Below are 14,867 nucleotides of genomic sequence, written 5' to 3'. Positions count from 1 at the left end.
ATCACTTTCTGATAAGTGCAATTTTTGGGAATATCATGATGAATTTCTCATGTGTAAGCTGAGCATAAGGATTGGAAGGTGCAAATGTAGATCTTGTGATTTCCTATTGTCTTCCTCTGTGAGGCACTTGAGAAATAATTTTTTGATGATGATGTCCGCTTCTGGAGTTTATCCAAGAGAAAAATAAGGCAATTGCATTAATTTCTGTAGGTAAGTGTGGAACAAATTTCTTAAAGTACAGAAATCTATAACAGGCAGAAATGTTACAATATACAGTCTCTGTAGGCTTATATAAGACAAATTCAGACTAATATTGAGGAATGCCTTTTTAACACAGAGTAGCTGGCCATTGAAATAGCTTTCCTAATGAAGCATTGAATTTTATATCATCTGCAGTCTTTAAATAAAGGCTAGATAATTTTTATAAAATGTCTCTAGCTCAGATGTTGCAGAGTGGATACATCACTTACCAGTTTAAATTCTATAGCTTCTACAAGCAGGTGAAGCTACAATGATTTCTTATAGACCTGAAATCTGTGTTAATTCTTAAGCCAAATAATAATGTGAGGGATAGGTTGGAAAAGTAATTGCCAAGAACAACAAGGAAACTTAGGCACAAATTTAGTGAAGTGCTTGTAGAAGTGAAAAAGGCCAGCATAGACTTGTTTTATAAACACAAAGGTCTGCATCCAAGAAAATGTGTGGATTCAGTGCATGACAAGTGATTTCATTTTAATGCATCTTACTATGGGTTTTATCTTGTAAGACGAACTGGAAAGATTTTGGAGAAAATCAACAATTCTATAGGATAGAGCTTCTTTTTTATTGTGGTAATTGTATTTAATTGTGTACATTTAATGTTTGAATTCTAACATTTTAGTCAATGGGTACAAATGGCAAAGAAAGGAAAGAAAACATGGTACAGGACACTCATCTTTCTGTATACTTACCCCCCAAAAAATCTGGTTTAAAAGTAGGATCACTAGCATTTCATCACATCCAGATTTTTGATGTTTTCTATTTTCATTATTCAAGTTATATTTTCTGGAGAAACAGCTCTAGAATAGGGTGAAGCCTGGAGTTTATCACAAACCATATTTTATATGTAGTCACAGATCATTTGTTACAACTATAGCCATGTCCCTCCATTCAGGCTGAAAATTTCACTGGTTTTTGGAGGTGTTTAGAGAATGCTTGAAGACGAAGAAGAAATTGCTCCTAAATTTATCCAGCTTGGAACAACTAGCATAGCATTGCTCCCTGAACTTTTCAACACAAGAAGCTGACTTTAACACAGCTGCTGACACCAGAAGAAGAACACAGCAAAAATAAGTTGTCTACCATTAAACATGGAGCAAACTTACGACAAAGCAAATAAGTGTAAGTAAGAACTGTTACGGCTGACACCATGCAAATGGTTTTGGTTTTTTTTTGCTTTCCAGTCTCTGTGTTCTATCAGAGTAGCATTATGCTTTATTTTATTAACAATAATGCTTTGCTCCAGAAAAGAAGAGTGATTAATGATTCATTTGCCATTGTTTTCTACTTTACCATGTGGTTCTTGCTATGCTTCAATTTAAATGCAGGGTTTATTGCCAACAACTTTGTTTTACATCCCTTAAAGATTGCTTTTACACAGTAGGAATAGCAAGGAAAACTGCCAAAGGAAGGCCAAAATTTCACGTAGCACTTGTGCACACAAAGGCTGCACATCCCAAGTCTGTCAGAGGGCAGACCAAGATGATCAGTATAGTTCCCTTTTCTTTTAAGGACAGTGTGGATTGTGGAAAAGCAATGTCTGAAGTTTGACATCCTGCTATGCACTTCCTTATCTGACAAATAGAAATTAGGGTATTTCCCAGTTCATATGAGGGCTGTTCAGATTTGGGAGTCATGTACAGTGAAAGTTATTTGGTATGAAGTCCATTTTCCGTTCTGGTTTGATTCTTCCCCTGGCTTTAGCAGCCTATCTGGTCTAGCCAACTGTATTCTCTCCTTTTCTGGATGGCATTCACAGGCAGCTCATTTTTCAGCTCCACACTGGAACAGAGTTTTCATGGAGTAGTTCTTCTTTCTCATAATTGAGGATGACAGCTCAAATGTTCTTAGACCCCTTGCTAAATGGATTTTGGATGGTCTCTTAAGAAGAGGCAGAGCTGGATACTGATCAGGATGTCTTGCTGTACTAAAGTAAGATGCATGGGTGTAGCAACCTTAACCTTTTTTTCATTTTCTCCTTGACTGCAGGAAAAAGCATTGTATTAAACCACAGCAATGTGGATTCAAATACAGGCAGAGTTTGGAATAATTTTATTATTAATTTTTTATTAAATTTTTTATTATTTTTATTATTATTTTTTATTAAATAATCAAAGTATCCTTTGATTGTTTCTCTTCTTTTGGGGCCCACCAATTCATTAACTGACTGACTAACTAACTAACTAGCTAGTTAACTAACTAACCCACTCTTAACTAAACTGGCACTAAACCTCCATCCCTGCATCTCTTAGAATCTAGGAATTTTAACAAGTGGAGCTGATGCTTTCCTTGGGCAATAGGTGGAGTGGCAGCCACTGACACGTTCCAATATTATATCCTGCTTCTAAACAAAGTTTATCCCGTAAAGCACATTTACCAAGAGTAATCCCACATCATTAAATCTTTTAGTATTCATAATTTGTATCAGCTGATTGCTATTATCTTTCACTCATCAAAAAAAGTTAGAAATCTCTTCCACATGTGATTACCCAGATAGCTGGGTGTTGACTATGTGTGAGTCACTGGGGGAAAGTATATCACTACTAGTGAAATTTTAGAAGATACACCAGGGTTCTCATTGTGTGGTTTTATGAAATTATGATGCATTCAATTGGTTTGCTTCAAGTTATCCATTATCCAGTTCCTGTTTTACATGAGGATAAAGAGTACTATCCAAGTACAAACCCCGACCATTTATTATAGCAAGTAATTCATCTCTATCCACAAAAACAAAAAGCTATTTCCCTAGAAATGTTGTAAAACAGATCACGCAGTTGATTTAGGAAAACTGAGCTTTGCTCGCAGTAAAATATGACTGGCTGGTAAGCAGACATTTCTTTTCAGTAGCATAGATAATGAAATTTCTGCCTGACTCATACTTGTGGATTGAAACAAAGAGTACAAAGGTCTCAAGGCAGGGTGTTTTTCACCTTTAGAAACATGTCTCCCTTCATATTTTAAAATTAAATTTATTTTCTATATATAGAGAAAAGAAATTGAAGATCCAGTGATAAACTAGTTTTTTCTGCATTTGGGGGAATTTCTATAGTCCCTTGTTACTAGACAGAATGAGACACTACAGCCTCCTATGTAATTTTTTCTTCTTATTTGGCTGGCAGTACTGTACACTTTCAGCAGCTACATGGCTATGCTTCACTGTGTCTTTTGTGTCCATGAGTTGTACGTTTCCAAAACTTAGAAGTCTGATTCAAAGAAACTATGAAAATGCACAGGCAGCAGAAATGACAACCTACAATATCTTCTGTGGTTCCCTATGGATGGGAGCCATGAATTCTGACTCCTCTTATTTTGCGTGGGTGGTCATTTGACAAGTTATCTGCAGGGATATTACTAATACACTGATACTTTTATTTGAAGTCCAAGCCTATCAGTTAGAATGAAATCATGCTGAAGAAAAAACACATTTTACGAGGGCAGTGAAAACTTTCTTTGAAATGAAACTTAGCCTCATGAAATCTGCAGCTCTGGCAAGTGTCTCCAAGTGGATGACCTATTCATCACCAGCAGTTTCTGTAGTTGCTTGAGGAAAACTATCAACAAAACACCTCATTCCCATGAGCATTAGGACATCCCTGCCAGAAATAGGCTCATTTTTATGGCTGCATAACCTGCCAGCGTCTAAATGTGACTATTAGCTGCAACACTGTGGAGAAAAAATGCTTTGATTTTGTGAGCTGAGTACTCACAGATCCCCATTACACAACAGTCCTAATAAGAAATCCAGGTCTCATACGGCCTGGATTTCTAGGAAGAGCTGCATGTACACTAGCTACAGAGGTATTTTACTTCATGCAAAAGCCACCAAAACTTCTTGTGCCACTCTACAATGGTAGAGTTTTTCTGAAAAAGCTAAACATATCCTTTCATTAAAAATAAAATCAGGCATTAATAAAAGGTTTCAATATCTGCTGTTCTCATCCTGTTTCTTTGATTTCTAATTTTTTTAAAGGAAATAACTGGGCAAAACATTATATTTTCAAGCAAATTTCAGTATCAAATAAGCATCTTTCTACCACACAGAATTTTTAAGCAGCTATCAACTTCAGTTTGTCAATTTCACAAAATTATTACAAAATCCCAAACCCTCCTTGAAACCTGCACATAAACCATTCTTTTTGTCCTGCAGTTCTCTGAGTGAAAGCAGCCTTTCCCACATTCCCCTGTATGTGAATTAAGCCTGAATTAAGAGTGCCAAATTACAATGTGGAACTTCTTGAGAAGAGCTTCATTTGATGTCCCTGCTGGATGCTTTTTCATGTTCCATTGTGTGTGGGGGCAGCCTCATGTATCATGCTGTCTAACCTATTCATAATTGATTACTTCAAGCCTCTGTCCATAAAGCTGAAATATTATGCACAAGACTGTATTGAATGGGCTGGATGCACACTTATGACTACACTTGAAAATGAAATGGGTAGATGCTCTGCCCAGAATATAGTGCTCTATACTGCCATAATGAAGGAAACATAATAGAGTGTCACAGAAAACTCTCAGGCTCTTCTGTCGTTGAGAAGAATAGTTTTAATGAGGATTGACCAATCTATCTATCTCTGTACCAATCCATATTTCTGTCTTCATTAATCTATTTCACAAGAGATATGCAGTGTTTCTCCAGATGTGTTGCATAGATTAGAATCTGTTCTCTTTTCAGCAAATCTTTTGACCCAAAGCACTTTAACAATGTACAATGAAGGACTCACAATAAATTAAAATCTACATTTGCTTACAACTCTGGTAATCTCAGTAGTATTTTTCTATTTTGCTTTGAATTTGAGCAAACTTTCAAATAAAAGGCAAAAAATTAACCTGAATCTCATAAGCCTTAGGAGTGGAATAATTTTATTATCCTGCAGATCAGGTATTGTTACTGTTATTACAATGATCAGATTCATGGTTGTACTATTTCATTCCCAGTGTAGTCATATACTGGTAGAAAATTGAATCAGTAGATCAATGACTTTTGCCTTTACAAAGACACTTTCTGTCCTGACCAGCCACAGCCTAACTAAAGAGGAAAGAGAAATTACTTATGAACATAAGTATGAAAGTGCTAAGCCAGCTTCCTTCAGAGAAAGTGTGAGCAGATATTTATGTCTCAAAGTAGTCCCAGCTTATGTGGCTTAAGATACAAGCAACCTCAGCAGCACCTGAGATCCCAGGCTATGAAAAATCTATGCTTTAGCTAAGTCAGATGGCTGTGACTGTTTTTGGTGGAAAGAAAAAGTCAAGGGATTCTCTACTGCTGGTGGAGCCGGCTGAGTCTAATACTGACTGCAGGAGACCTAGGACTTTATCACTGCTAATCTGATATAACTTTCCTTCACTCGAGTGCACCTAGAATTCCTTATGCCTTCTTTAAAAGAAACTCAACATGAAAACAGAATGTTAAATATTAACCAGAAAAAGGTTACTCACTCTGCTATTTTGACTATCTTCAATGTAAAAGTGACAAAATAATAATAATAATAATAATAATAATAATAATAATAATAATAATAATTATTATTATTATTATTATTATTATTATTATTATTATTATTATTATTATTATTATTATTATTATTATTATTATTATTATTATATTAAGATAAGGGTGGAAACATATTCAGACTTTATGCAGAAAAGGACAGGTAGAAGAGAGATAAATTCAATGAAATCACACAAGAAATCTTAGTCAAAGTTACGTTTAGATCTAGTATTCCCTGATGCATAACTCTGTATTTGAACCTTAAGAAATCCTCTCCTGTCAGCTACTTGTTGCATATGCAGAACTGGTTTCAAGCTTACATTGTGTACCTGTCCTGACATTCCTGGTGCTCAGCTGTTTGGACATTTTTTGCACCCTATGTCACAGCTCCACATGTGCCTTCTCTGTACAGCACCTGTTGCCAGACAATCTCATTCTCCCAAAGCACACTCGTGTGCTATATGTAACTGCACACCATCAGGAAATGTCAACACTCATTTGAATTTTCTACTTTTAAAGAAAAAAATCCCCAATTATTTTTTTCCACCTCAAAAAAAAGTAATAGGAGAAAAAGATAGCTAAACCCCTCCATTAAACTAGGGAACTGCCTGCTCCTTCTGTTAGTTCAAAAAAACCTATTAAAAAACCCCTTACTTTAAACACATTTCCCAAGGGTTATAGGGCTGGTCAGCTCTGCAGTAGGTATGTGAAATTGTATCAGTATCCATCATCTCTTAATCCCACAAAATACATTTTAAAGTAAGGACATATTTCTTTATTTGTCTTTATAAGGAAAGTTTCAGCTTCTTCCTCTCCTTTCTAGGGACTGTGATCTGATCTTTGTTTCTAAATCTGTCACGAACTTCATTTGTATTTCTTTCTAGTTTTTTCTTCCCTGCGCAATAGAGATCAAACATCCTATTTCATGGGATCTTTGTGTAAGTACAGATTTAAACTAAAAAAAAAAAAAAAAAAAATTAAAAAAGAGCATGCATCATGGGTCCCACAGTACTGGAAAGGGGCTAAAATGATCCAAAATATTCTTGCATTCTCATAGGCTTAAAAAAGTTGGAGAATCAGTGTTGTCATAAGATCAGCAAAGGGAGAAGTGCTATGTATGTTGTGCACAACTTGTGCACTGCTGGTGGTTTTGAGCAGTAGTAACAAAGCAACTCATTCCCAATTGCTGACAGCATCCTGCCTCCTGTAGATTGGTACCTGCCCCTTTCCAGGAGTAGTGTAGTGGCTGGGAAGGAAGTGTATCCTATGGAAATTGCACAGTTCTACCTGCACAAGAAGAATTCTCCCACTTGCTGATTTGGAGGTTTTTACAAGCTTACCAAGCATTATTCATGACAAAGATGATAATCTCTCAGGTTTTGAAACAAACCTACCTCATTGGAATAAATTCTCAAATCTGAAATCTGTTTTTCTTCTTTTCTTCTTCTTCTTCTTCTTTTAATTTTTAATTTATTTTTATTTTCTACTTTTTATGAAAAGAGATGAAAAGTTGAAGGTGAGGAAATACCAAGTTACACAACCTCCTACAAGTATACTCTTCCCTCCCATGAAAGAAACTGTCATGGGAAAGGATTTTTTTACAACTCAATTATTTTTAATGACACCTATTAATGAGTGGAATGGTCTCCTCCATGTAGAAAGGAAGCACTTGCCAGCAGAGGTGAATTCTTTCTAATGCTGGTGATGATGCAGCTATATTAGTTCAAGGCTAGACTGTCAACATAAATTAGGAACCAGAGTACTGTAAGTCAAAAAGATACTGGCACTAACAGCACTAACTGGCACAATTGTGTGACGTGAGTCAGGATGTGTAGTACATGACGGATTCAAAAATCAAAATCTTCATTCCTAGTGGTTGCACAGGGTCATATCTTCAAAGAGTTAAGCTGTGTGACACCCATTAAAGTAAACAGAGGTTTAAAGCTTAAATCTTCTGTCCCACATTCAAGACTTTCCACACTGTAGCATGAAGTTCTTCATACAAAGAATGAAATATCATATTTTCCCCTTAAAACTTGAAATCAACAAAATGAGGGGTAAATCCCTTTAGTTTATGATGCACTATCTCACTTTCTTAGCATGATATACACAAAAAAAATATGAAGAGAGGCATTATTTTCTCACTTTTGGAGTGGTTCACTTATTTTATCTTTCAAGAAAGGCAGGTGAAGAGGAATATAAGTGAGCATCACAGTTAATGTCTCTTTTTGTTGCTGTTGCATTTTTCTAACCGTTTTAAGAATTGTAATAAATCTGAGTTTAGGGTGATGACTGGGGCAACAGTGATGCTACCCCACAGATGACTTCTGTCCAAAGGGCCAACTGTAAGAGTGTTCATGATCTCTGAGCTTTTGTTTTCTTTCCATTAAAGAATTATATCCATGTCTCACTAAAGATCAGTATTCATTTGTCCTTTGTCAGTCTTGAGGGAAGAGTAGGTATCTCCCACTGGAGAGTGGAGATGGCAGTGGTATGGATAAACATGAGTATGTTTATCCATACCACTGGCTGCCAGTACCTTGCCTGAAGCAAACCCCAATTTTCTTCATTTCTAGGCACAGTCTTAAAATCTGTTACACCACGTTCTGGTTTTCTGAAATAGCTTGCCTGGGCAGCACTCAAAATGTCATATATGTCTGTAAATGTGCTAGGAGTCAAATTTGAGATCTGACTTTGGACACATTTGAAGTCTTTAAAGAAATGGTTTGCCATAGCTAAGTAATGATATACCGTTAAATAAAATTAGCTATTCAGTCTTATGACTATGATGATTAAAGGTCAACAGCACACCCAATCCCCTTCAAGGCAGGGAAACTTCCCGAGTTCAGCAGCAGCAAGCAAGCAGATTTAAAAAGTAAAGAGTGGCAAATTCTTATATTCACTTTGAAGACAGGATAAAGCTCTAATATTTCCCTCACAATTTTTCCAGAGATCATTAACATGCTTTAATAAGAATGTGCTTTATGAATTTAATACATAGAGTGAAAGTTCATGTGCACATAAGATAGGCTTTTAATTGATATAGGGAATTTGAGAACTGCTTCTTCTAGGCCAAAATTTAGATTATCCCATCATACATCTCTCTCTTGGTGAAATGCTACATGACTGAGCAGATATAATAATTTCATTACTAATAAACGAGACGTGGCCATTCCCTAGCCAACTCCAGCAGTCCATTCCTTTCCTGACTGTACAGCACCTCCTCCCTCCTGCATCTATGCTTGCACTCACTTTGTCCTGTGATGAATCAGTTTGATTCACAACTCAAAAAAAGTCATTAGAATAAGAGGTGAAGGAGTTTCCTGGGCTAATGAAATGGATCTGTCCGTGAGGGTCTGATGAATATGAAGTGGGCAGGAGTGAGAGTAGGAAGATAGAAAGAATCTCCTCCTCCTCCTCTTCACCAAATTGCTAGATTTGCTCAGTCGCTTGTTCAGCACATGCCACAACAGGTGCTTCAGTGAAGAATGGTTTGAAGTGTTGCAGAGAATGAGAATTAGATCCCTGTGTCCTTTACACAGCCAATACAAAGAGATGCAGGATGTGTACACAGTCAGTGCTTCTGGAGCAGACTCCTTCTGACCTGTGCAGTACTGGCACAAGTGTTTTCTGTCCAGCACAGCAGTACAGGCTCAGCTTCTCTGCATTCAAACTGCAATTCAGAAAACAAATGTAGATAATTCAACAGTGATTTTTTTTTGTGTGTGTGTGAGGCTGCTTCTGCAAAGTCCAGATGCTTCAACAAACTATTGAGTCCTGAAGACTGCTAATTCTGTAAGGGGTAAAAAACAGATATGGAAGGATACAAAATGTAATCTCTGACAACAGAAGAAAAAGTCTGTGTAATGAAACTTAAGAATTCTGATTCAGTTTTGTTTTTAATGATTGTTATAAAGTCATGATTTAGTGCCACCAGTGTTTCTTATACGGCTGTATGGCCATGTGTCTGTACTCCATGGGTTGTCTAATTTTCAGCTACCTGACAACTGTAAATGATGTAAAACCCTTAAGAGGCTGGATACTTCTGCAATTTTTTATTTGTAACATGTTTTCATAGAGAATACTGAATATTTCTAAAGCTGAAGGCAAAACCCCTTGTTTCTTTCTTTGGTGGCAGTGGAGGTGTAAGGAATTTCTGCTCTCAGCCCTTCCTTCCTGTCTCCACACCACCACATCCATTGTGCCAGCACTGCTGCTTCTGCAGCTTGTGGTGAAAATGGGAACCATCTGATAAATCCTAGGGCAGCAGAGAGGAATCAAAATCAAAAGGAAGCTTATAACAATGTGTGAATTAAGATGTGTAAGAGGCTAACCTTGAATTGTGACATCTATGAGATCTGTGGAGGCCTTGTTAAGTTTACCCTAAAAATCTGAAGTCTAGGGAAACTTTTAGAGTCTCTTATGAAAATATGTCTGAAGAGCCCTCTTATTTACTCAATTCAAAACCTCTTTCTAATGACCTTACTTTTTAGCTGGTTGCTGCTTCAAAGATTCTTTATGGAGAAATACTAAACTTATTTAAAAATAAACCTTCTTGAGGAGTTAAGACAGACCTTTAAATGCCAACTGCTCCATCTCCTTTTTGCTCTTCTCTCAGAAAGTAAGATGAACTGTTGATACATATATATGTTTATGTATACATCTAGGTAAAGGGAATGTGTACATATAATCTTTGCAACATTTCTGAAAGCCACTCTATTTTTTTTGTGTCAGGTAAGCAGGTTGGTTTTGCTGCCTATGGGAGAGCAGAACATTCATGACAGCTTTCTTAAATACAATATCCATATAATTAAACACAGTTTTATTCAAAATATTTCATACTTGAACAAAGCTGAACATTTAATTTCTGCAGTGACCCACAGACACTGATTTCTCACCTGTCTGTTGGGCAGCTTCTCCAGTGCCTCAGTTCCTTCTTTTTTTGATAACAAGGGGTTCTGTCACACTTAAGTCTCACATCAAATGTTGCCCATTTATAGGCATGTAATTTTGGAGCACTTCACTGTCCAGATGCTCTGCATATGGGAGGCTGGGTATCTGGTTTCCATTCCAGGGACCAGGCAGTATAATGCATATCATTTAGGTGCTTTGAGATTTTGGCTAATTTCAAGTCTGTGAATAATGGTTGGAACTATTCACATCCTTGATGCTAGGCAAATGCCCAAGAGATTTGCTAAAATGTTAAATCAAGTAACACAGTGGTCTCCAACTCAGAGCTTTCAGTCACTCACTCATTTTTCTTCACCTCATATTCTCATGAATACACTGAGTTTTCTGTGCTTTTAGGTAATTATTTTTCCCCTTAAACCTTCAATACATGGCAAAATTTCACTGCTATTTTGCCCTGATAGTTTTGTCTTCAGATCAGACAGCTAAAATGAAGTAATTTTGGAAGGCTGCATTTCCTTAACATCTTTCTCCAGAACATCTCAAAATGTGCTATGAAAAATAATCAAGCTCTTCAGTACAGTGTCAGAGACACTGAATACTTGAAGGGAAATTAATTCTGGCACAGCTCAAGTCTTTCTTCCCAGCTCAGCATTCTCCTGTCCTGATTCATTCCTCCTCTTTCCTTTTCCTCCTATGCTAACAAAACTTCAACTACCTTTGATTCATACCTCTGTTTAACAGCTATATCTTACTGCAGACTATTTCATCTAAAGGCTTGATTACACTATACTTCACCAGCCATCAAAATCTGTTTTCCTTCGGAAGTCCTTTTTTTTTTCACCCGTACCCCTTTATCTTTCTGATCAACTACTACCTGGTCAATTTACACTTTGTCATTTATTGAATCAGTCCTGTTTCCTCAGTATCTCTTTCCTTCCTCTTTTAATGTGTTCCGTTTAAGTTCCACCCCCTTTCATCAATCTTTTAACATGTTTCTTAATTCTTTATTTGCAGAATTGCAAACCTGACTCTTTCTTTGTATGTGTTTCCTTTTTGCTTGAATCAAAAATCTGAAAATGTACTAGACTGGCTTTGAAGGAAATTTCTTTTGCCTTTTCACACCATTCTTCTTTCAACTTCTTTCAGCTAAGAGAATATCTCACATCTTTGAATCTCGAGTGTTGGAAAACACATTCTTTTTTTTCACCTGTTGAGTTTGGGTTGGAAAGATTCAGAGGGCATCACGAAACCAGAAAATTACATCAGACTGAATAAAAAGGGAGAATTCCTACACCTGTTTTTTCACTGAATGTATTCTTTAATACCCTAATTTAAAGACTGTCATGGGAGCTCTCATTGTCATTCTGTGTGCTTTGCTGGATAAAAATCACTAAAGGCATATATTGATGCTGATTCCAGACAAGGTTGTCTTGGTTAGTCTTTTCACTCACTTGTCAGTAACAATGAGTTCAGTATAAATGGAAGACACGGTGGTTTTGTCAGAGCTAGTGAGAAATACTTCACACCTTCCTTACCAAAAGGGTTAAACAGATGCCCAAGGCACATTTACCAGGCTCTAAAAACCAGATATCTCAGTGGCTGCTTTCCTCAGAAGCAATGCTGCAGGCCAGAGCAACACCTTTCATCTACCTCCTGGCAACTTTAATCATTTACTGATGATGGCAGTGAGAAGCCCTGAAGTTTTTAATATAATTATCAGTGTTAGTAGTAATATTAGAGTCAGAGATTCTCCTTTCCACTCATTTGTCAACTAACTACTTTGCTAATTTAAGAAATAAAAATAGCTATTAATAAGACATTTTAAAATAATAATAATAATAATAAAGCATGTTAGAAAGTACTGTTTCAAAATACTGACTCAAGACCCTACTGCCTACTCGCAAGACCCAAAAGTGTACTATTTGACAATGGGATACTGACAGCTTGGTTTTGCTTTTGATAGCATTAAAAATTTGGGGGTTTTGAAAATAAAAACCCAAATATGTATGAAAACTGCTGAAGGAACAGATTAATAAATTTCTGAGCTTTAGCAACACCATGATCATTCAGATGTCTTGTCTTGATAGAGAATAAAAATATATTATTCTGTCCTTTTCAAAACTCTTGAGTGTAACATTTCCCCAGCAGACGTGACATACGAGCACCATCAAGTGGCAAGGCATCCCAATTACAGCTAATATTTTGACTTCTTTTTTCTCAAACCACAGAATCTAACTAGGCACTTAGATGTTGATATTAAATTTCTGTATTTTTTAAAAATTCGCATAACCGTCTTTCTGCTAACTTCTCAAAGATGTGGTAGAAGTAGAAAGCTTTATTTAAATACTCTGCATGTCACCTGAACAGGGCACTTGAGTGTTCCATGCTGGTTAATATAGGCAAGTATTTTCAGAGTATCTAAAATTCTTTTGCAAACACATCCTTTTTTTTTCTCTGCTACTGCTACCACAATCATAACTGATTTCTCCCTAGTGTACAAGACCATTGTTCCCCTTATGGCAGAATAAGGATTCATCAACTAAACTGTATCTGCTGCTTCCTGAGAACAGGGGTAAGATTGTTCTACCCTTTTTTCATGCTTATATATTTTCCTTTTTCTTCTCCCTATTCCCTTTCTTTTCTTCACTGCATGATACTCTGTAAGGTATCAATAAAATTTTGATCCATCAAAAAAGACTAAAATCAGGCATCAAGACTGTATGTCTATCCTGTACTTCAGTGCATTTGGGAATCTCCACTGATGAGTATGGAGGTAATTATGTGGCCTTCATTTGTGCCATATTAATGGTGACTGATTCTTTTAAATTTCTGTAGCAAAATCAGATCCCAAAATTAATATTGGTTAGAGGAACCTTATGCCTTCTGCAATAAATATATTGGAAATCTATTTTCACTTTCCACATGGATGATCTTATTCTTAGGCCATTTCCTAAGAACAAAATTGTGTAAGACTCAATTAGGATTTTCTTTAATTTTAAGTATGACTGACTTCTGCAATGATCTCTTACTTAAACCACCCCCCTCACCCCCCCAGATTAAATGTAGCTATAACTGACATGACACACAGACTTTCAAGTAGGTAAATATGAAACCTCTCTCTTCTGCCCTCTCCTTTTACTACTTTGCTCCCAAAGCTGAAGAATCAAAGCAATGTAGATTCCCTTGGCTTTAACAGCAAATGTACATAAAATTTCTTTTGCTTCAGTAGTTCTTTCATTAATATGTAAGAACCTGGATGTCACACTTTATAGTAATTACTTTTAGATTTTTTAAGTCTTCACATCTGGCTGTTTTTTTTGACCAGTACTGCTTCTTTAGGCTGAACATATTGTGCCTTTTTAAGAGACCATCATACTAAACCACAGCTAAAGAACTTCTGCACTTGAGCATGTTCAATCATAGTTATTATAAATGATGAATTGAACATCTGACAGCAGACAGGACATACATTCTGGGTTTTCTCAAGCCTGAAATATTTAATGAAGCTCAGGTGATGTGCTAACTGGAGTTAATAGGAAGCAACCAACCAAGAACTAATGGTTTAAATGAGTGGAAAATCTTAATACTTCTAAAAAGTGTTTAAGTAAAGAGCAAAAGGGCAGACATATCCAGGCAGAATAATCTTCAGCAGTTGGCTAAAGGAGCATTAGTCCCCTTTGTGATGCTTTAAACAGAAGTAGCTATTGCACCTTAATAGTAAGATCTTGCTCACATTCATTTTAAGAGCTCTTTCTAGCAGCAAACATTTGACCATTGAAAACTAGGGTTTATTAAAGTAAAAGCATGTGTCAGTGCAGGTAACTCATCTGTAAGAACAGAGTTCTGCACTCTGTGGACTGGGCACAGAGGGATGCATGGCAACTACCTTGAAGAGTCATGTTAGAAACCTCATGTGGTATGATGGTGGAAATTTGCTGCTGCTCTGCCACAACAGGAATATTTTGTACATGCTGGCTCTGTCTCTAATGGTGAGACATTACACACATGCTAATGTTGCCAATACATCAGTTATAAAAGAACAAGCTGCTTAAATTATGCCAACTCTACCCCATATGTTCCAATACGTGCATTTTAGAGGACTTCTTTAAATGCTTCTTTATGTGCACAATTTCTATCACATGTAAAATAAGCCTGATAATTAAATACAGCTTTTTGTCAGCTAATGCTTCTAGTTCAACTTTCTGATGAT

Source organism: Agelaius phoeniceus, chromosome 5, assembly GCF_051311805.1.
Source record: "Agelaius phoeniceus isolate bAgePho1 chromosome 5, bAgePho1.hap1, whole genome shotgun sequence".
Classification (NCBI taxonomy): domain Eukaryota; kingdom Metazoa; phylum Chordata; class Aves; order Passeriformes; family Icteridae; genus Agelaius; species Agelaius phoeniceus.
This window is presented reverse-complemented; position numbering follows the sequence as displayed.